At 37.2% G+C, this 22,546-nt stretch overlaps 1 long non-coding RNA gene and 1 pseudogene across 1 annotated transcript; one reads left to right on the top strand and one right to left on the bottom strand.

Annotated features, from left to right (window-relative positions):
* Positions 1-2,862: 2,862 nt before the first annotated feature.
* Positions 2,863-5,229, top strand: LOC110771368 (UDP-glycosyltransferase 79B3 pseudogene; annotated as a pseudogene).
* Positions 5,230-5,434: 205 nt separating this feature from the next.
* On the bottom strand, positions 5,435-21,367 carry LOC110771367 (uncharacterized). The gene is made up of 4 exons (XR_002528882.2): positions 21,072-21,367; positions 19,424-19,756; positions 6,953-7,761; positions 5,435-6,844 (listed from the first exon to the last, which is right to left on the bottom strand). It is a non-coding gene; the product is annotated as an uncharacterized LOC110771367 (long non-coding RNA).
* Positions 21,368-22,546: the final 1,179 nt, after the last annotated feature.

Below are 22,546 nucleotides of genomic sequence, written 5' to 3'. Positions count from 1 at the left end.
TTTATTGTTTACACGGAAAATAACAAGGTAGGTAGCATACTAGCATACGTATAAGAAAAGGATGCCACAGACAGACAGCTTACCTTATTTATTATGCTCATAATTTTTGGTCCTTTTAATTTCGAATGGAAGGTCTTGTCTCTAAAAAAGTCTTTAGAATTTGGAGACAGTGACTACAGTGCCAGAATCCTTGTAGCATCTAAAATTTGGTGACATAAAGATCAAATACGAATTAAATACGAATCCAGCCGTCACATCAAGTTTTTCTAAAAATGATTAAGCAGTGACATGTGAGTCTGTGACTGCAACTGCCAAGTGACATACGATGGATGAGCGAGAAATACAAGAAGGGTACTATCTTTGTGTTTCTTGATGGAAGCATACGTATAAGAAAAGGATGTCACAGACGGACAGCTTACCTTATTTATTATGCTCATAATTTTAAATAGAAAACAACATAAAAACGTGATTATTTCTTTTCTTTTCTTTTTTTCTTCTAGTATAAAATTAAAATGATTATCAAATTGAGCATATTAAAGTATTTTCGAGAGAGAAGATTACGCAAAAAAGGCATGAAGTATAAAGAAAAAGTAGAGAATATTATACGTTTTTAATAATCTAAGTGCATGATAGGTCGCCTATTTGCCTCATGACCATAACTATAATTAATCTGAAAAAAAGTTGTGAAAGAATTGAATTGGACCATGCATTGAAGAGACCACCCAGCCGTAAACTGCATACAACAACATTATTGTAAAGGACAAATTTGTACACATCTTTGTGTCACTATCTTTGTGTTTTCTATGTAAAAGCAATAATCACGTTTTTATGTTGTTTTCTATTTAAAATATCTGAATTTACGACCTAATTTGGACCGACCTCTCATTTCTTGTATAAGAAGGGTACTATCTTTGTGTTTCTTGATGGAAGCATACGTATAAGAAAAGGATGTCACAGACAGACAGATTACCTCATTTATTATGCTCATAATTTTTGGTCCTTTTAATTTCGAATGGAAGGTCTTGTCTCTAAAAAAGTCTTTAGAATTTGGAGACAGAGACCACAGTGCCAGAATCCTTGTAGCATCTAAAATTTGGTTACTTTTATTTTTATTTGTATTTTGATACAAGTGATGTCAAAATCTGCGTCTGCTAAACTCTGCAGGAAATGTGGCCACAGTGCCAGAATCCTTGTAGCATCTAAAATTTGGTGACCCAATTTTACATTTTTTTGTTACATTGGAGGGAATCGAACCTGGGCTTGTCCTAATCCGAACCCCAGTTTCACATATTATGGAGATCCTTTTTCCTTGTTTCACTATGTTCACTATAGTGCAAATTCTGTTAATAGGGTAACATGTCATTAAGTAACAACCCGCGGCTTCATGAAGTTTTAAGTATTGGAGCAGATGATAGAAGAGCATTGAGCACTGCATAAAACTGAGAAGAAGGCTAGAATAGATGAGCAACGTAATAGACAACCCACAAATAGGAGAAAACCGAGTGTCTTTTGATTCAGAATTGGAAGGGCTTAATTATTGATTGGCCCTATCAAACTCAATTTGTGTAATTTTACCTCCTGAAACTCAATTTGTGTTTAATTCAATGTCTATTAATTATTGTTTTTAGATAAAAACAAATGTTTATTGATTTGTTACTCTTCAATCTTATCCATTGTTCAATCTCCCTCTCTACCCCTTACCCACATAAAAAAGTCTTTCTTTTTTTTTATTTTGTCAACGTAAAAAGTCTTATAGTTATTTTTATCAATTGACAGATATGAAATGGCAGATGGTAAACTGAGTCCATAATATGTTGAAAAACACAAGGCCAAATCGCAATTTTCTTTTTCAAGGACATTGCCATTCTCATGTTAATGTTATGAGTCTTTTGGCTGTACAACAAATGTTCCGGTCTATCATACTTTATTAATTCGCTCGGTTCAGATTACCCACCAAGTAAAAGCAGACTCCCAAAGAAAGGACAAGCTTCATACACATGCACCTTGTTTCACATCTTATATTACAAGATTGTTAGTTTAAGTAACTGTTTTTTCATGAATTTTGTCAAAAACAAATACGCGCAATTTAGATTAATAATTTCGCATCATAACATATCAGATATGTAACAAGATGTAATTCGAGACTTCAATAAAGGGGTCGCAACCTACACTCTTTGTTTTTTTTTCTTTCCAAACACAGTTTACCACTCTGATAATCATATCAAAGTAAACACTTAAGTAGTGCTTCAATCTACCCAGTTCAATAAGACTATAACAATGTGGTTTGCTGGCAATTTCACTAGAGTGATCTTTTTTTCTTTTTCTTTTTTTTTCCGGTGAACTGGGAGGGAAGAACCCCAAGCAACTAAACTACATAAAATCATCACAAACAAGATGGGGAAAAGACACCCCAATCAAGTCGTCAATAACTAAAGAACGTATCCAACTTAGAGCAAAATCAAAATAACACACGCCAAGACCCATGTTATAGTTCCAGTTAGCTAATCCTTCTGCGACACAATTCAAGGTTAATAGGTTAATAGGTTATGCAATTGTATGAACTTGGACAGGAGTTCCATAAAGCCTTTGCATCAATTCGTCTTCAAACAAGTTGTCTTCAGTATAGAACCCGTCTCTCTTTCTCTCACAAATATCACACAAACCCATCAAACCCTCCACCCCCATGACATAGCGCCACGTGTCATTGCATTTTTTCATCAAATTGTGAACACTTTACGGTATTGCCAAGTACTAGTTTAAATTCATGGCTACCACCACTTTATATGCATGTGTAATCTTCTTTATATCTAAGTTGTGACTTTTGTTGCAGGTAGGAATTCTTTTATTTGGATGGGTCCCATGAATCCAAAAGATCTGAAAGATGCCTTCAACAGATCTATGAATTTGAGAGGGCAACTCAAATTTAGAGAAGCTAAAGATATTGCGTCTTCTTTTAAGTTTATCCAACCTCAGAACTTTTTCCTGTCTCCCACACACAGGAACTAGAAAATCTAAAAAATTTCCCACTCTCAGATTATTATTCCTTTCTTAAATTTTTACCTCCATCCTAGAATGTAGAGACTTTGTGCAGCTTTTTTTTGGTCCAAAGGGAAACTTCATCGAAGGGAAAACAACCCAAAAGGAACAGAAACAAGGAAAGAAGGAGATTAACATGGGGGGCAAGGCAGACCATCCGATTGAAGAACAAACACAAGGGAAGAAGGGGGTATGTCAAGCCAAACCTTATCGCACTTTTTGCTTCCTCTCTGAGTAATTGAAATATTTTCTTTCCTCTTCATAGCAGTTCGAGAAAACACATTGCTAGTTAAATTTTCAAGATAAGGTCACACATCCAGTTCACATGAACCCTCGTTGAACACCAAGCTCTCCCATTGGTTAATCATCTCGCTACAACTTTACCACAGAGTCTTTTTTTTTTTTTATCAAGAACTTTACCACAGAGTCTAGTTTACGTCAACAGTTGCCTCATCCCTCAACACCCAACCCCTTGCTCCAGCCATACAATTGGCACTCCAAGCACCATTATAAATAAGTTTGAGAAATCCCAGTGGAGGTTTTGTCCAGCCACTAGCTATCACCTACGGCTTTGCCCTCCCATCATAGCAAGAGAGGCTACGTGAGGAGGATGAGAGAGCTAGAACATAAGTTAACTACATGATGGAGGGCAATGAAGTTGAGAGCTCAAATAATTTTCACATAGCCATGTTCCCATTCTTTTCAATGGGACACATGATTCCTTTCCTCCACCTGTCTAATGAGCTGGCTGCTAGAGGCCATAGAATCTCTTTCTTGACACCGAAAAAAGCTCAAATTCAGCTACAACATCTCAATCTCCACCCAGACCTAATCACATTGTGTCCCATCACTATCCCTCACATTGAAGGCCTCCCTAAGGGCGTTGAGTTTGCCTCTGAGGTCCCGACACCTTTGATCCATTTGTTCTGTGGTGCGGTGGATCAAACCCGTGACCAAATCCAAGCAATCCTAAAAGCCAATCTCCTCAACCATAAGATCGACATGATTTTCTACTACTTTGTTCATTGGGTACCAGAAATCACAAGGAAACTTGGGGTTGGGATCAAATCTATTTACTACATCACTACAGCTGCAGCTGTGCATGCGTTCTCTGTTGTGCCAGCTCGAAATTACAGCCCTAGCCTTACTGGTATTATTATTGAGGAACAACTACGCGACCTACCTCCTGGATACCCATCACAAAATGTGGTGCTGCTTCCTGGTCGTGAAATTCGCTCCATGTTAGTGTTTTGGAAGTCGTTTGGATTAGATGGGCTCACACTTTACCAAAGGTTCACAAAGGCCATCACAGAAAGTGATGCGTTTTGCATAAGAACGTGTAGAGAAATCGAAGGTCATTTCTGCGATTACCTGAGTGCACAACACAAAAAGCCTATGTTTTTAACTGGACCAGTTTATGGGTTGGAAGACTCGAACAAGAATGGCCCACCTTTAGAAGACATGTGGGCTAAGTGGCTTGGTGGGTTTGAGGAAGCAGGGTCGGTGGTGTTTTGTGCATTTGGGACTCAGTTGATACTTGAGAAGGACCAATTCCAAGAGCTTGTGCTGGGGTTTGAGCTAACTGGGCTGCCCTTTTTCGTGGTTCTCAAACCACCTGTGGGCTGTGCTACGAAGAGGCATTGCCAGATGGGTTTGAAGAAAGGGTAAAAGGGAGAGGGGTGGTGTTTGGGGGTTGGGTGCAGCAGACAACCATTTTGAGCCACCCATCAATTGGGTGCTTTGTGAGCCATTGTGGGTTTGGATCCATGTGGGAGTCTTTGTTGAGTGACAAGCAGATTGTGCTGGTTCCGAACTTGTGTGACCAGATCATGAACACTAAGATACTGGTGAAAGAGCTCAAGGTTGCTGTGGAGGTAGAGAGAGAAGAAAATGGATGGTTTTCAAAGGAGAGCTTGAGCAAAACCATTACAACTGTGATGGATAAGAAAAATGAGTTGGGTATTTCTCTAAAGGAGAACCATGCGAAATGGAGGGGGATACTATCAGAGCCAGGGTTTAAAAGCGGTTATATTGATAGGTTTATCTAGAATCTAAAAGAGCTTTGTAAGGTTGTAAATTAGCTTTAGCCCCTTAACCAAGAAATCTCATGATTTTGGTCTTTTCAATCTCATATTGTTGCTATGTGTTGTAATATAAGTAAATAGGGTGAATTTAAATTATGTAGTACTGATATATTGATGTTTGTGCATGATTCATGATCGTTTAACTATTTCAAATGTCCTTTCAAAATTGTTTCTTTTTGTTTTTTTAATTAAAGGTTATGTTTAATTTTCTGTCAAGTGGGTTGTCTAAATCTTTGTGAGGTTTAATTGGTAACATATTTTAGAAAGAAAAAGTGACTGTGAAGTGTTAGTAACAAAACTACAGAATTTGCATCTACTAAGTATGAAAAAATGAATGAAAGAATAGCATCCAAATGTGCTAATTACAGGGAGATTAGCTCCTCAAGGAGTCAAAACTCCAAAAGGAACTTGCAGAAAAGTTTAGACCTACCAAGCCAATAACTATTAATTTCATTTTTCACATCTAAATTCCACTACGGCACAAAACTTTGCCGCAGGGTAAGCAAATCCAAGCTGCGAAATGATCAAATCAATGAAAAGGCAGCTTGCTCATTACTATCAACTCCATAAGTGAACAGAGGAACAGAGTCTCGAATTTGCAGTGAAAAGAAACATCCTTCACAGGATCCATATGAACCAGTACACCATCTCTGAAAATAAAGTTTGACTCAAACCGGGGATGAGTATTCGGAAAGCATTTACTTATTTGTTATGGTGCTATCGCTGATGGTGTGGCATTTACATTCCACTGGCAAAAGACTTATTTCCTGAAGTTTTGCATTGGCATGTAATTGTTTCTGGCCATTCAAACCTCTCACTATTTCCGTCTCTCAATTTATCATCCAATGAGTTGCTGAAACCTCCACAAACATTCATTCTTCTAACTGCTGCAAGAACATCCACAGACACTGATGCAACAATATCATAGGCATCCTCTGCAGTCCATAGGCTCCTATTGGATCCCCATTTGTGAATAAGAATTTTCTGTGTCAAACTGTAGAGGATATCTAGACATGTAGGGCAACAACAATACAAGCATAAAACCCCAGACTCGCTAGTGAGACTTGTTTTGCCCGAGAAGTCGACATCCATAATATGCTCATCAGCATCACACTTACCATCATTCTGTCCAATACCAGCATCGGACAAACCATTAAGCTCATTGCAGACGGTACTAGAGCTAGAGAGCTTAATGAGGCCAAATTCATCATAAGTTCAACCATCCTCCGAAATGACAACAGATTCAGTATTCAAATCCATTTGAATGTTTCAAGGATCCAGCATCTCCATTCACAACTACATGGTTTTTGTCATTTTCTGGCTCACGTGGTTTAGGGCTTGTCACATATTTTTTTTTTTTTGGACATCAGCTTGTCACATTCTGGTCATTCAAAATTTCATCTGAATCAAGAAGAGATTTATCCAGAGTAGAGTTCGTTAGGACGCTTTTCTGTCCAGACAAATCAGAAATTTCAAGTCCACCTACAGAATTAGGATGACCCAAATCACCATCTTCTTCATTTAAGTAAACACTACAGACTTTTTCATTATCAAACCTTGAGGGCCAATTTCTGGCACTTCAAGCCCATCGGAGCATTTGCTAGTACCATTTGGCTTGGGTTCCTCCCTTTGAACTTGATCGTTCACATGGTGATCATCTGGAGGTCTCACATCGGTTAGCTTAAATAGCATTTGCCATTTTCATTGGAGCATCCAACTCTAAACTGAAATGGGAGCAATTGTTGTTAGATAACAACCCATGAAAAGAAAAATAAAATTAAATAAAAAGAAGAAAATTCCACAAGCACACTAATGGCAGCATAAGCATTTACCCGTGCAGCAAGCATGCCCAGCTATTAACCATGTCTCCCATATAGGCCACTTGCAATAAAAGGCGAACATATTGATAGCTATCTTTCCCAGCCTGGATCTTTGCATTGATCTGTAAAACTAGAAGCTCAAGAACCTTCCGTATTTCAAAGGAGACTTCTCTGAGTGATGTGTAGAAACCTCTGTATGCCGACAAACTGACAGCAATCAGGCCTCTAACTAGAACAAATTTTTCTTTGCTTTTAATGTTGCTGGAGCTACAACCAACAGCCACCTTTTCAATTGAGTTAGGACGAACTATACAAGAATTGAATGGCCAGCACTTCAAGGTCAACTATGTCCACAGAGGAACCTTCTTTGAATTCTGAAGTAAACCAACAAAGCTCAACAAAATGAGGATATTGCAGAATCTGATATCCAAATGTACATATTGCTAGCAGCAAGCTCGATTTCCCCTTCACAGTTCTACTGTTAGTATCAGGACCCTGTTTTACAGTGTTGTTTTCATCAGCTGATCCATGATCTAGACTGTGATTAACCATCTCTGATTGATCTTTTCTGGTACCACAAGTTTTATACTCCTGGCAAGAGCTTGTATGGATGTGGGACGTTTGATGAATTAACAGAACAACCTGTTGAACCATATCCTTTAATAACTCTTCTGCGGATAGATTGATCCCCAAATCATGGTTGAAATCTCGATTGACCTGCACAAGAAATCAGGGAACTGTATGCTTCACAGGAATTGACTGATCTTGAAGAACTGCCTTATTCTAACTGGTAGTACTGGATCTGCAACTTCTGATGTAGCCTGTTGGAAAATAAACAGCATTACAAGCTAATATTGACGTGCATTCCATATATTTAATATAAAAAGAAAATAACATTGACATTTTTTTTTTTTCTTCATACAAAACAGAAATATCATCAAGCATAGTTTGCACCAGCACAAATGGAGGCAATAAAGTTTAGAAAAATAGCCAGGAGGAGACGGAGGTTTCAAGCAAAATACACCTGTAGCTTCATTCCCCTCTTCCCCATTACCAAAAATAGCCCAGGAAGGACCATTTCATCAGTAAATGCCCCCAATTTATTATAAATTGAAAAAAAGATGAGATTGCTCCTATGAAATGGTGAAAAATAATTTTACAAGAAGTTACTAAGAACTTACTGTCGACAGAGCAAGGATGAAAATATCAGCGATACAGATATTATCAGGCCTTCAATTTACGGATATTTCGGGGGATATATCGATGTCGTTTTAGGTATCGGGGAAAATCGACAAAAGAGACAGATATTGGCTTTAAAACATGGAATTTTGAAGTGAAACTTTCATAGATATTAAGCACATTATCAATGAATGTCTTGAACAAATAAAATTCAAAATATACTGAGTATAAGATATGCATATGATGAAATTTACATGTATATAGTGTGCGATGAAAATCCTGAAAATAAATACAATTAGACTTAACAAAACAAAGACAACATTATTCAAACATAACCCAACCCAATCCAACCGATTAATACATAACCCAACATTATATTACAAGAGTTAGACTTAATGATAAAGGAAATGAGAGGTAGAAGATTAGGCGAAAAATAAAATCAAACACACAAGAAACCGAGCAACCAGAGAGAGGAGGGGAAGAGCCAAAGATAGCTGAAATGACTGAGGAGAGAAGAAAGGAGAAGCTACTAAGTATTAGAGCTTGGTCTTTGACATTGATTCAGTGGTTGGGACCTATGATTACTTTCAAAACTGAAGACATATCTCTGGGTTATTTGTCTGGTATCGGGAAATATCGGCAAATATCAAGGATATCGGGGGTTATCGAGGATATATCGCCGATAAGGGGGAAGAAATAGGCTTACCCCCCTGTATCTGTATCGCCACCTAAAAAAAGGGATATATCGGCCGATATTTTCATCCTTGCGACAGAGTTGTACTTGGTATTTGATCGGTTCATAATTGTATATTATTTCTTACCCTTCTAGCTTATGATTTGGTTATGTTTTGGAGTTAAACTTGTGCTTTTAATCCTTTTTGTGTTTATCTTTCAGTTAATTGAGCTTTAGGTAACAATGATGGCTTTGAAGAACATAATTCATGCAATTCAAGCATGTTAAGGCCTAATTTGGATGAATTGATGAAGAGCTTAAAGACAAATTCATTATGGCTACAGCCCCCTGCCAGTCCAGTTCCGTAGGTCATATTGCAAGCTTTGTTTCAGCAACCTACATAGCTCGGATGAGGCCACATTCTTCATGAACGTTGCTCCAATTGGTGTGTACTATAACATATCCAAAATTCAGCCCCATTGGATAAATCTGGAGTCCGTTACCTAGCAAACACAGAACCATGCTCAGGATGGATCTTATCAGCGCGGAAAATGAGTTAGCAATTTGTTTCGGCCTTAACTTCTTCCTCCGACCTTGGATTGGCCCAAATAACATATGGCTGGAAAGAAGACATTCTGAACTTCAATTTAGAGTGCTTAAAGTCCTAATTTGATTAAGAGAAGCCCAAGTTGTAAGCCCTTGAAGTTGCTGGTCATGCTGACCTCAGCATGTGCTGGTTGGATGCTTGGTCATGGTGAGCTAGGTATGAGCTATCATTTCTGGTTGGAAGCTTGGTCATGGTGACATGAAGATGAGCTAGGGCTGCTGGTGGGATTTAGTGGTGAAGTGCATCAACCAATTCAAGATTTTCTAATACAAGTGCATCACCCATTTCAGATTTTCTAATACAAGTGCATCAACCATTTCAGATTTTATAATTCAAGTGTTGTATGCATTAGTCTTATTGAATTCTGATTTTCACTTCCCCTAGGCCTATAAATAGGGAAGTTCTCTAAGCTTGTAATAACACCCCAAGGGGGGGAGCTCTCAAGCACTTCTCTAGAGCTCCCTTCCCTTATCTCCCTCAAATTCTCTTAATTTCCCTTTGTAGTTCTCAATTGTTGTAATATGATCCTTTTACTAAATCTTCAAACACTTCCCAAACACTTCTCTATTCTCTTCCAAGCATTCTCCAATTCCTCAAACACATGTCTCTTCCCTTCCAAAGTTCTCAAAGTTCTCCAATTTTCCAAACACTCTCTCTTCCAAAATCCACAAAGTTCCCAAACACAATTCCCATTCTCTTCCAAATTCCCCATGTTCTCAAACACTTCTCCCATTCCTTCATCAAATTCTCTAAACTTCTCAAACACTTTCTCCTCCCGTCTCTACGTTCTCAAATTTTCCAAGTTTCCAAAATCCACAAAGTTCCCAAACACCACTTTCCTTTCTTCTCCAAAAAGCCTACATATTCTCAAACACTCTCCAAACACTTCTTCCATTCCTTCATCAAATTCTCAATGTTCCCAAACACTCCTCCCTTCTCTTTCTCAAACACATCTCTCCTCTCTTCCAAAAGTCTCCAAATCTCTCAAACACATGTCTCAACCTTTCCAAAATCCTCAAAGCTCTCAAACACATGTTCTTCCAAAATCCTCCAAGTTCTCAATACTTTCTTCTCCCTCTCAAAGTTCTCAACACTTTCTTCTCTTCCTCAAAGTTCTCTTAATTTCCTTAATGTTTTCGTAGTTGTAATTTATTTTTCTTGTAATGTACATTCTTTCTTCTTGTTTTGTTTCTTTTGTTTTTATTTATGTTTTGTGTAGGAAAACTGAATTGGATCATTCAATCACCAATCCCTGTGGAATCGACCTCGCACTTACATACGCTAAACTATCAACGGTTCGTGCACTTGCGAGTATCACAAGTTGAGGATGCAGTTGAACCCATTTTGGTGCAGCTGAATCTACGCAACAAGTTTTTGGCGCCGTTGCCGGGGATCGGTAACATTGTTTGATTCTATTTGGTTTTCCTACTTTTTATTTATTTTTATCTTTTTCTTAACTGGACAGTTTCATGTTTTAAAGTTAATGATGTTAATTGATAAGTTGTGTTTGTAGTCCAACGGACAAGGACAATTGCCTGACAAGCAAGAGAACTGGGTTTGAGTCCCAGCTTACACAACACAAAAAAAAGGTTCAAGTAGCATGTTGATTATTTCTAGTTTATGGTTTCATTCACTTGTTCAAGTTTACATAAACACCATATGACTCTTGGACTGATTAGTGAATGAATGGGTAGATATTGAAGACAAACACCATGTTTAAATTCTACTTGGTTCTCTATTGTTCTTCTTGTTCTTAATGGGTTCGGAATTTGTGTTTAGACTAAACACCATAGCTAAATGCTTTTTCTGAATACTTGATTAAAACCACACACCATATGGATAATCATATTCGAGAAAGAACGAACTTCATAAGCTAGTTTGTTTACTTTGCTACTTGTTACTTTGAAGCATGAAATTGGACGTGTGTTGATTTTCCTTTCAATTTTAGTTTTTATTTCCTAATCCTTTAATTCTGTTTCAAGTTTTCTGTGTTTGTTTTAGCAAGTAATGTCAGCTTAATAAAAATGGAGAGAGATGGTAACTTCAATCATAAAGATAGGGAGTGTGGAGTAGTGGGAGAAGTCGCGACCTCCAAATGCATCATGCTCGACCTAATCGCTTCAAGGGGGAGTATTCCAATCCTTTCTCTTTAGTTGTTTTGTTATTACTTCAGTAATTTTAATTTTCTATTTCTTTTATTAAAAAAAAATTTAAAAAGATTTTTTATATTAGCTGACTCGTGGTAACTCCAGTGAGCGTCTCCGTCAATACAGTGTCTAGGAGTTCTTTAGGCGACACCTTCGGTGTCTAAGAAGTTTGGGTTTTAAGTGGGACCATTGTGACCCCTCCAACCTTCCCGGATCCCCTGGCTGTGTTTTCTGAGGCCCTTAACTGGTCATCCATGAGTTGCTTGTATATTTGTGTGTTTTTTTTCAAAATAAAAAAAACAAAACAAAACAAAAATAAAAAAAATAATAATAAAAAATTAAAAATTAAAAATTAAAAAGTTTTAAAAAAAAATGAAATTTGAGTTTTTATTTAATTTTCCTTGTAAATTGCAATTTGGAACTTCTTTGTTGTTTTTTTTTTCTTTGCGTGGTCAATTAGTTGTAAATAATAATAAATTTTAAAAAAAAAAAAAAAAAAAAAACATTAGTTTATTTATTTACGTGGTGTGGTTAGTTAGTTTATTTCTGAGTGTTAAAAACACATTTTTATTTCATTTCAAACATTACAAACAAAGAAAAAAAAAAGTAAAAACAAAAAAAAAACAAAAAAAAAACATTCAAGTAAATTAAAAATAAAAACAACTTCTTCATCTTCATCTTCATCTTCATGGCATGCCTCTATTGTCTCTTACTTGCAGAATCTGCAGCAGCTCCACATGGTCCTCATTTTTTCTCTGCAGTGCTTCCACGTGCTGATTGGCACAGTAGAGCCGCTTCTGCAAGTCCGCCACCATAGCCTTCAAGGAAGTTATTTCCTCGCTCATCGCGGCACACTCCCGTGTTCTCGCCAGCAATCGCATACCCAAATTGGTAGCCGAGACCGCATGGAGAACAGTTAAATTATTGGACTCCTCCACCGCTGCTTTGTCAGACCTCTGTGCCACATGCAGATGATCTGTCGGTGTGAGCTTGCTGCCAATCATGCCTCCAAGCAGCGCTGCTCTGTTCGGCATTGCCTCAGAAAAGTTCGGTATTACCTCAGCAAAGTTCGGTATTACCTCAGCAAAGTTTGAGGCCGTACCGTGATGATATGTGGAGTTTGGGAAGACATGGTTTTGAGGAGCCCTTATCTGCGCATTCGGTGGTGCAAGGGACAGTTCAAGGCTAAGATCATCAAGGTGAGTGCATGAGGATGCCATTGTTTTGTTTTTGGATTTTTTGATGTTTTCTCTAAATTTGCAGGAAGAAATGCGGGGTGCTCTTCTACTTCACCGAGATGAGTTTAAATAGACTTATGCAGATGAGGGAGCCGAAAGCACTTCGGATCTTGAGGGTGCTATCCTGTGCTCTTTTCTCTCGGATCCCTTCATTTCTGGCGCAAATTGCGAGCACGTTTTTTTTTAAAAGGGAGCATGTCTACACTTTCACTTACTTTTGCCTCCCTGTTTTCTGATGTTTGTGTTTTTGCTTTTTCAGTTTTTATTTTATTTTATTTTATTTTATTTTATTTTCAATTATTTTCTTCTTGTTTGACTGGTTTCTTAATAATGTAGTTGGAAGAAGAGACAAAATTAAAGATGCGTCTTGGACACCTGGTGCAAGAATCCCAACTCTTCTTTTAAATTATTGTTTGAATTGCGTGTTTATTTCAGTTTATTTATTTATTTATTTATTTTGTTTTTTATTTAATTAGGTAGTATAATTTAAAACTCATAGGATATTCTTTGAAGGAGCTAAATTTTTGGTAACTCCAGTGAGCAACCGCAGTCTATATAGTGTCTAGGAGTTCTTTAAGGCGACACCTTCGGTGTCTAAGAAGTTAGGGTTTTAAGCGGGACCATTGTGACCCCTCCAACCTTCCCGGAACCCCTGGCTGTGTTTTCTGAGGCCCTTAACTGGTCATCCTTAAGTTTTTCTCTTAAAAGAAGAAGCAGTTATTTGTGTATTTACTTAACTAAAAAAAAAAAAAAAAAAAAAAAAAAATCTTGTTTGGGTCTTCGTGTTTTTGTTTGATTGTCGTTCTTTACATTTAGGGTCAATCGTTTCTTTGAGATAGCTAACGTTTTTATTTCCCAATTAAAGAAAAAAAAAACACACATACACTTTAAAATTAAATAATAAATAAAAACTGAAATCATTTCTTCTTGGCGCTCGGTGTCTCGACCATAGGAGCTTTGAGTTTGGCCCTCTGGCTGTCCTCTTCCGGGGCTTTACGCACAGCCTCTTGGGGCTCATCACTTGAGCTCCCAAAGATCGCAATCTTAGCTTGAGCGTAACTACTCTCGCGATCCGCTTGCTTGCGTTTACCCGGTCGGTCTAGGTCCTCCAGTTGCTTTCTCATGTCGCGAGAGTACAACTCTACCATCTTTGATAGATTTTTATTCTCGTCTCGCAATACTTCTAGCTGGTGTCGATTCACCTCCACAATCCTTGACCTCTCCCTTTTCAAGCTTTTTATAGCACTCTGACAGTCTTCAACCAAACTTCGCTCCGCTGCCAACTGAGCTTTAAGCACCTCTACCTCATGGGACTTCGCAAGTAGGCGATGACCCAAACTTGCGACACATGCTGTACTCTGCACGCTCAGTGCCAGGGCATCACTCGTGACCCAGTTGTCATCCCTTGTCCCGAACACACGTATATCTTTGGGAGTCACTAAATTTCTGCAAACTCCAATGGCAACATCGTTGTCCAGGAGTATTGAGTCATTGACAGTCACAGGCCCCCGTGCGGAGGCAAAGTAGGGCATCCATACTGGTGCTACTGCTTGGCCTCGTGTCTGAGTCGGTGGAGCTAGGTTGAGATCTAACGAAAAGGGGTAGGAAGAAGCCATTTGATTTCTCACTTTTTTTTTCTTTTTCTTGCTTCTTTTCTCTTTTGTGTTTCTGAGTTTGTGTGTTTTTTGTTTTTTGTTTTTTTCCCTTCTTTTTCCTTCTTATAGATGTAGTCTTTGACAAACAAACCCTAGCCGTTGCAGCGTCTAAGCGTTTTCTGAATATCCAGCGTTCCTCGAGTCCCACAACCTTCTCACTTTCCAACCGTTTCCAACACATTTGTCACGACTTGCTTTGTCTGAACGGACGCGTTCAGCAAAGTTGTCGCGCCTTTCCATGAGCCCGTAATTTTCGCTTGTGGATCTGCGGCGCCTCTATGCGTCGACACGTGGCTCCTGCTTTCTGTCCGTGACTATCCATGAAACGACATCAGGGACCACATTCCCTCTTTTTAGAAATCCCGCTTTGCGCTCATAATTCACGTTTTATCTTTTTAAGAAAAAAATTAAATTTAAACGTGTGGGCTTCAGATTTCATGTTGGGTCGGGTTTTACCGTTGTTGGGTTAATTTCATTTTGGGTTGGGCTTTCAATTGTTTGGGTTTCAGTTTGTGTAAGACTATCTGTTAGGGCTTACTGTTTTGAGTGTTTTACTGTTTCGTTTTTTTTTATTTTTTTATTTTATTTTATTTTATTTGATTGTTTGTTTTGTAATTTTTATTTTGTAATTGTTTTATTTTATTTTTGTATGTTTTGTGATTTTTATTTGCTTTAATACCCTTCATTTGTTGTTATGACATTGGTTGTGGCTAATTTTTAAACATTGAGGACAATGTTCATTTCTAGGTTTGGGGGTATTGGAGTTTAGCAAGTAAATTTGGTTTTTCTTAAAATTAAAAAAAATAATAATTGAAAAAAAAAAAAAATTTATGTTTTTGCTTGTTTTTATTTTAAGTATTGTTTTGTTTTGTTTTTGTTTTGAGTCACTTTCCGAACACTTATGATGAGATAGTGATAAATGTTTGCATGACTTAAATAAAAATTGGATTTCAATTTATTTTAGTGTTTTTTTTCTTTATTAAAAAATAAAAAAAAATTTGGCATTGTTCTAGCATGATATGTTTGAAACCTTCTTTACACTTGCCATTTGTTTCATAATTTTCCAATTAAAGGATTTGCATGACCCAAAGAATTGTATCAAGCACAAATTAGACTTATATAACCATATAAAGTGAGCTTTTGAGCCTTGTACTTCAATTCATGAGTGTTATATACATACTCTTATTTTCTTGTCATCAAAGTTGTTGTTTGATCTCATTATTTATTGATTTGGTTGAACACTTAAAAGTCATTCATTCTTATGCAATTTGACTTCACGACATTTAAGAAGTGATATTAAGGCCCTCTTTGGATCGTTTGTGCCTTTCAAGCTAACCTTATGCATGCTTAAGCATGATTTTCCATTGTTAACCATTTTGAGCCTACATGTAAACCTTTTCTTTCATTTAACCAATTATATTTCCTCGCCTTAGCCTGAAAAACAAATATTTACCTTTCTAAGGAACTCATGAGCTTTAATTGGGATGTGTTTTTCATACTAAGTTTGGGAATTTCGAAGAAAAAAAAAAATCACACAATTGGTGAAAGAAAAGAGAAAAGTTGTGATTAAGTGGTGGTTGAATGAAATTTCATTTTTGGGCCTTCAAAATAAATTGGTGGTTGTTCAGGAAAGGAGTGAATCAATGTAAATGAAGGGTATAAGGAGTTTTGATCAGGTAAAAGAAAAAAAATCTAATCGTGATGATTCGAAGTCTTGTAAACAATTATTTTATGCTCTTGCATTGCGAGTTCCTTGGACTTTGTATTATCCATATCCTTCATTTCTTACTCACCTTACACCCTTGGCCCCATTACAACCCATGTTAAAGACCTAAATTGATCTTAAATGTCATGTGGTTGAATTGCATTCATTTTTCTACTTTTAAGTGTTTGACATCCTTCTTGAGATCATATTAATGCAAGTTCTTCATATTTCTATTGCGAGTTAAGTCCCTTATGGTTTAACTCTATTCTCATGTTTATAACTGAGTGTGCATTATAGCCCTCTTCTGAGTGATTCATTTGTGAGAGGACAACTTTGGTGAGATTTGAAGTTGAACTTATGCTTTGTATGATTTTTGAAATTGTGTGAAAACTAAGATTGGGGAATTTGTTGCATTTGGCTATCACACTACTACACTTTGAGCATATTGTGTTTAGAACTTTGCCGCTTTGTAAATAATGTCTAAAAATTGAGCTTTTATTGTTAAAACGTTTAAGTCATGTGCATGAGTCATTTCTCTTCAGAAAATGTTCGGAAAAATTGTTTTAAGTTCTTTGTGTTTTTGTGTTTGTTTTTGTTTTTGGTTTTGCTTAAGGACTAACAATCTTTAAGTTTTCTAATTACTTTGTTTTACAGAGTCAGTAAAACGTTTGTGGGTATCGTATCTGTTAAACCCTCAGGAGACACAACTCCTCCTACTAGGGATGCCTAGAGGTTTAAAGGCTTGTTGCATATGCTAAATGCAATCGAGTTACCTACGAAAGTGGTTTAGTTAACTTCTAGTTTTGTTTTTAACTTTGTTTTGTGTTGTTTTGCTCGAGGACTAGCAAAATCTAGGTTTGGGGGTATTTGATCGGTTCATAATTGTATATTATTTCTTACCCTTCTAGCTTATGATTTGGTTATGTTTTGGAGTTAAACTTGTGCTTTTAATCCTTTTTGTGTTTATCTTTCAGTTAATTGAGCTTTAGGTAACAATGATGGCTTTGAAGAACATAATTCATGCAATTCAAGCATGTTAAGGCCTAATTTGGATGAATTGATGAAGAGCTTAAAGACAAATTCATTATGGCTACAGCCCCCTGCCAGTCCAGTTCCGTAGGTCATATTGCAAGCTTTGTTTCAGCAACCTACATAGCTCGGATGAGGCCACATTCTTCATGAACGTTGCTCCAATTGGTGTGTACTATAACATATCCAAAATTCAGCCCCATTGGATAAATCTGGAGTCCGTTACCTAGCAAACACAGAACCATGCTCAGGATGGATCTTATCAGCGCGGAAAATGAGTTAGCAATTTGTTTCGGCCTTAACTTCTTCCTCCGACCTTGGATTGGCCCAAATAACATATGGCTGGAAAGAAGACATTCTGAACTTCAATTTAGAGTGCTTAAAGTCCTAATTTGATTAAGAGAAGCCCAAGTTGTAAGCCCTTGAAGTTGCTGGTCATGCTGACCTCAGCATGTGCTGGTTGGATGCTTGGTCATGGTGAGCTAGGTATGAGCTATCATTTCTGGTTGGAAGCTTGGTCATGGTGACATGAAGATGAGCTAGGGCTGCTGGTGGGATTTAGTGGTGAAGTGCATCAACCAATTCAAGATTTTCTAATACAAGTGCATCACCCATTTCAGATTTTCTAATACAAGTGCATCAACCATTTCAGATTTTATAATTCAAGTGTTGTATGCATTAGTCTTATTGAATTCTGATTTTCACTTCCCCTAGGCCTATAAATAGGGAAGTTCTCTAAGCTTGTAATAACACCCCAAGGGGGGGAGCTCTCAAGCACTTCTCTAGAGCTCCCTTCCCTTATCTCCCTCAAATTCTCTTAATTTCCCTTTGTAGTTCTCAATTGTTGTAATATGATCCTTTTACTAAATCTTCAAACACTTCCCAAACACTTCTCTATTCTCTTCCAAGCATTCTCCAATTCCTCAAACACATGTCTCTTCCCTTCCAAAGTTCTCAAAGTTCTCCAATTTTCCAAACACTCTCTCTTCCAAAATCCACAAAGTTCCCAAACACAATTCTCATTCTCTTCCAAATTCCCCATGTTCTCAAACACTTCTCCCATTCCTTCATCAAATTCTCTAAACTTCTCAAACACCCTTCTCTCCCTTCCCTAAGTTCTCAAATTCTCCAAGTTCATAAACATTCTCCAAACTTCTCAAACACTTTCTCCTCCCGTCTCTACGTTCTCAAATTTTCCAAGTTTCCAAAATCCACAAAGTTCCCAAACACCACTTTCCTTTCTTCTCCAAAAAGCCTACATATTCTCAAACACTCTCCAAACACTTCTTCCATTCCTTCATCAAATTCTCAATGTTCCCAAACACTCCTCCCTTCTCTTTCTCAAACACATCTCTCCTCTCTTCCAAAAGTCTCCAAATCTCTCAAACACATGTCTCAACCTTTCCAAAATCCTCAAAGCTCTCAAACACATGTTCTTCCAAAATCCTCCAAGTTCTCAATACTTTCTTCTCCCTCTCAAAGTTCTCAACACTTTCTTCTCTTCCTCAAAGTTCTCTTAATTTCCTTAATGTTTTCGTAGTTGTAATTTATTTTTCTTGTAATGTACATTCTTTCTTCTTGTTTTGTTTCTTTTGTTTTTATTTATGTTTTGTGTAGGAAAACTGAATTGGATCATTCAATCACCAATCCCTGTGGAATCGACCTCGCACTTACATACGCTAAACTATCAACGGTTCGTGCACTTGCGAGTATCACAAGTTGAGGATGCAGTTGAACCCATTTTGGTGCAGCTGTATTCACCATAAAAGAATGTGGTTCTTATACAGATTTGTACTCAGATGTTGCCAGAAAAAACTAGCCGACGTTTTCCCATCTGACTGATTTGTCAGACAGAACACTTCATCCTAATGTCAGTTTTGAGCAACAAGCACCAAATCAAACTTACAGCTACATAAACTTGTCTATTAATTATTTATTTTGGTTGTACAAGGTCAATAGCCCAGAAGAAGAGAAAAGGAAAAGCCTTGAACTGGAAACACCCGCATACGCACAATGCAAATTTAAACTAGGCAAACCCTAGAACTGGAAACACCTGTAACATCATGAAAGAGCAGCTCTTGAAGGCCTGATTAGGCAACTGCAGCTTAGTTCGCACGGTAAACTTAAATTAGCCAAAAATCACAGTAGCTAGCTTCCGTTGTATAGAAAGAAATCTCCCACTCTATCTATCAAGTCTTCTTGACATAAAAGTTATTTCATTTCCAATGAAAGATGAAATTCAATGTTCACCTTTTAAGCAAGACCTTTCAATTGGCCAGAAACATCAAGGATGTAGAGACTCCACCTGCTCAACAAATAAGTTCCAGGCATGTGAAGCGCTTCGAGCAACACTCGTGCACTCTCCCATCATCCATGTCTTCTGATTTGCATTGTTGTGAAGCGGACCCACTGCCCTTTTCACCAACTTGACCATGTATACAAAATACGACTTTTCATTTTCACGAAGTTGATGGTCTGATGAATCAGAATCACTCTCGACTGTCACTTGAAGAGGTGTCTCCACAGCCCACAAATCGATTCTTGGCATGAAAACTACACATGGCCCAACACTCACACATTTCACTGCAATAGAAAATAAAAGAGAAATTTGTAATAAATTCCATTTCTTGCATTAAATTTATATATAAATACTGAAACCTATAAATTGAAGAAAAAATAAACTCAAAAAGGGCACCCGTAACATTTTTTTAGTTTGAATGATGTGTGAAATATCATTATTATTCGCCAACGAGGGTTGGTTGAGTTGGTAAGGATCGTTTTCTTCGCTATCAAGGCCTAGGTTCGAGTCCTACTGCCAACAATCCCTCTTGGTGGGTAATATATAAAAACCAAAAAAGGGGCTAAGTCCCCCCTCTGTAAGTCCTCAAAGAGGTCTTGGTATGCCCTAGCCCTGGGATGGGGTAGCCACCCCTCCCCCTAAACTTCTGTTCACAAACAAGAAAGCAGGAAGACATGGAAAAGTAATCCACAGCGAAGGTTGAGACAACCGAAAAAACAGATGTAAAAGAGTGAGTAGCTAGCTTTGGATGAAGAGCTTTGCAGCCACCACAACCAGGAGAGAAGAAATCAACAACCATAAGCTTAATTCATTCACAAGTCCAAGCAAATTTGCAAACCCTTTTGATTTAAATTTGCATTAGAATTGGCTTTGTTGTAACAGAGTGATGTAGGATACGGGTGAATTGAGAATTTAGGTAGTTTAGCGGAAGCGAAAACAATGGAAAACAGAAAATAGAACGAACAAGGATAGGTCTAGAATCACTCCAGGGGTGTTTGGCTTTACACTAAGAAGTCTCCAATCTCTGGAAAATAAACTTTTCTTTATATCTCAACAACTCAACTCCATAATGAATTACATGAGAGGGCTATTTATAGCAAACTAAAACCTAGAGACATTAGAATAAAAAATCCCTTGCTAAAACAGAAATTCTAACCTAAATAAAATTGGAAACTTAGAAATCCTACTGACATCTGGAAAACTTAAAAATCTCACCAAAATCTGGAAAACTTAGAGAAAAAGTTAGAAACTAATCACAGGAATAAAAAATTGCTAGATTTAAAGACGAAATTAAATGACTTCCTCTTGCATCTCTTTCTTTTGTAAACCCTAATGGGTTTGACGAAGATGTCCTCATCATAGAGACATGAGTAATATATTTATATGGATATGCACCTTAGTAATTAATGTTGTTTCTGTTATTCCCAAACTTTCTTCAAAGAAAAGTCATTTGTTTCCTTGGTAATAGAAGATTTAAAGAAGCAATGTATGCATACTGGACAGACATCAACTTCAAGGAAATTCTGAATATTAAAAAGGAAACTGAAAACAGATAATTGATAAAGTAACCAGTGAAAATACTTAAATGCTTAAACCAACCTCATCAAAATCAACTCCACACTCGACTGCGATTTGTCGGATCAAATCAGATGCATTGGTATCAGCTGCAATGATCAAATCATGACCGCTATCCATGAAATCCAGTAAAGCAGCCAGGTCAATGGACCCTCCAAACCCTATATTCGTGATAAACCCACAAGCTTAATTCATTCACAAGCTTAATTCGAACATATCAAATGAACTCAATCCATTTGAAATGTTCGAATTTAATTCATTCACAAGTCCAAGTAAAATAACCAATTTTTGTAAAGAGATTATGTTGATTTTACAATATAAAAAATTGGTTGTTCTCAAATTTTCTTAATAATAAAAAAAAAATTTAATTGGGAGAGCTTACCCCAACTCGACTTAATCAAGCCCAAATGACCCGACCAATGTAGGCGAACTTGGACCAAGGTAATGAAACCCTAACATAGCCCAGCCTAGCCCAAAAATGCTTTAACCCTAAAATCCAAGCCTAAACCTAGTCTAAGTGCTCGTTTGGCATTTGCTTATTTGGGGCCATAAGTGATTATTTTAAAAAATTTGAAAGCTCAGCTTGTTTGGTAAGAGATAAAAAAATCACTTATTGTGAATAATTGCTGTGAGAGAAATCAATTAAGGAAAGCTGGTACAAAGGTGCTTTCATTTTTTGATTATGCGGCAATTAGTTTTGAGTGGCGCTAGAGTTTAATGAAAATTTCAAAATTCCAAAAGTAACCCCATATGTTTTCACGCTCTCGTCTCTTTCTCCTCGTTCTTCTACTTCCCATCGTTCATCTTCATGTCTTCTCTTCCACATTCCTAATGCCAGAGCTATTCTTCTCCTTCTCTTCATTCAATTTTTCTTGTTGGATTGTTGAAGCACTCTCTAGATGCCACAAGAATCAGGTAATAAACATATTAGGTTAATTTTTCTTGTCAAAGCAAAGGGATATCTACATGTACCAAACATATTTAACAAAGAAATATATAAGTGAAAGTGAAATTCTTTTTCTTTTTACCAAACACTTGAATAGAAAAACCATTTCAATATAATGCCCTTTTTAGTCATTATACATACTTCACAGCACTTTGACATAAAAATTTACCAAACACTCAAAACTAATTATTGTACCAACAACACTTTTGACAAAAAAGTTAACCAAACGCCAAATTGATTTCTTCCACAACTGATGTCTCTCACAACAAATATGACAATGAGTATTTTCACAGCACAACAATACTAAACTGGCCCTAAGTCTGAAGTTTTAGGGCCGGGTTGGCACAAAGATGAACCCTACTCCACCCACATACCTCTCTCTCCACCAGGGGCGGAGCCACCTTTAGGCCAGAGGTGGCCCTGGCACCTCCAATGTTTTCTAAGTTTTCATAATCAAGGCAATGTATTGTAAAATATTAAAAGGATTTTGCATGTTTAAGTTAATGGCCACCCTAATAAATTCATTTTGAGTAATAATGTGAAGTTATATTGG

Source organism: Prunus avium, chromosome 7, assembly GCF_965620075.1.
Source record: "Prunus avium chromosome 7, drPruAviu1.hap1.1, whole genome shotgun sequence".
Lineage (NCBI taxonomy): Eukaryota > Viridiplantae > Streptophyta > Magnoliopsida > Rosales > Rosaceae > Prunus > Prunus avium.
Note: the sequence above shows the minus strand (reverse complement) of the source record. Positions and strands in the feature narration are given on the sequence as shown.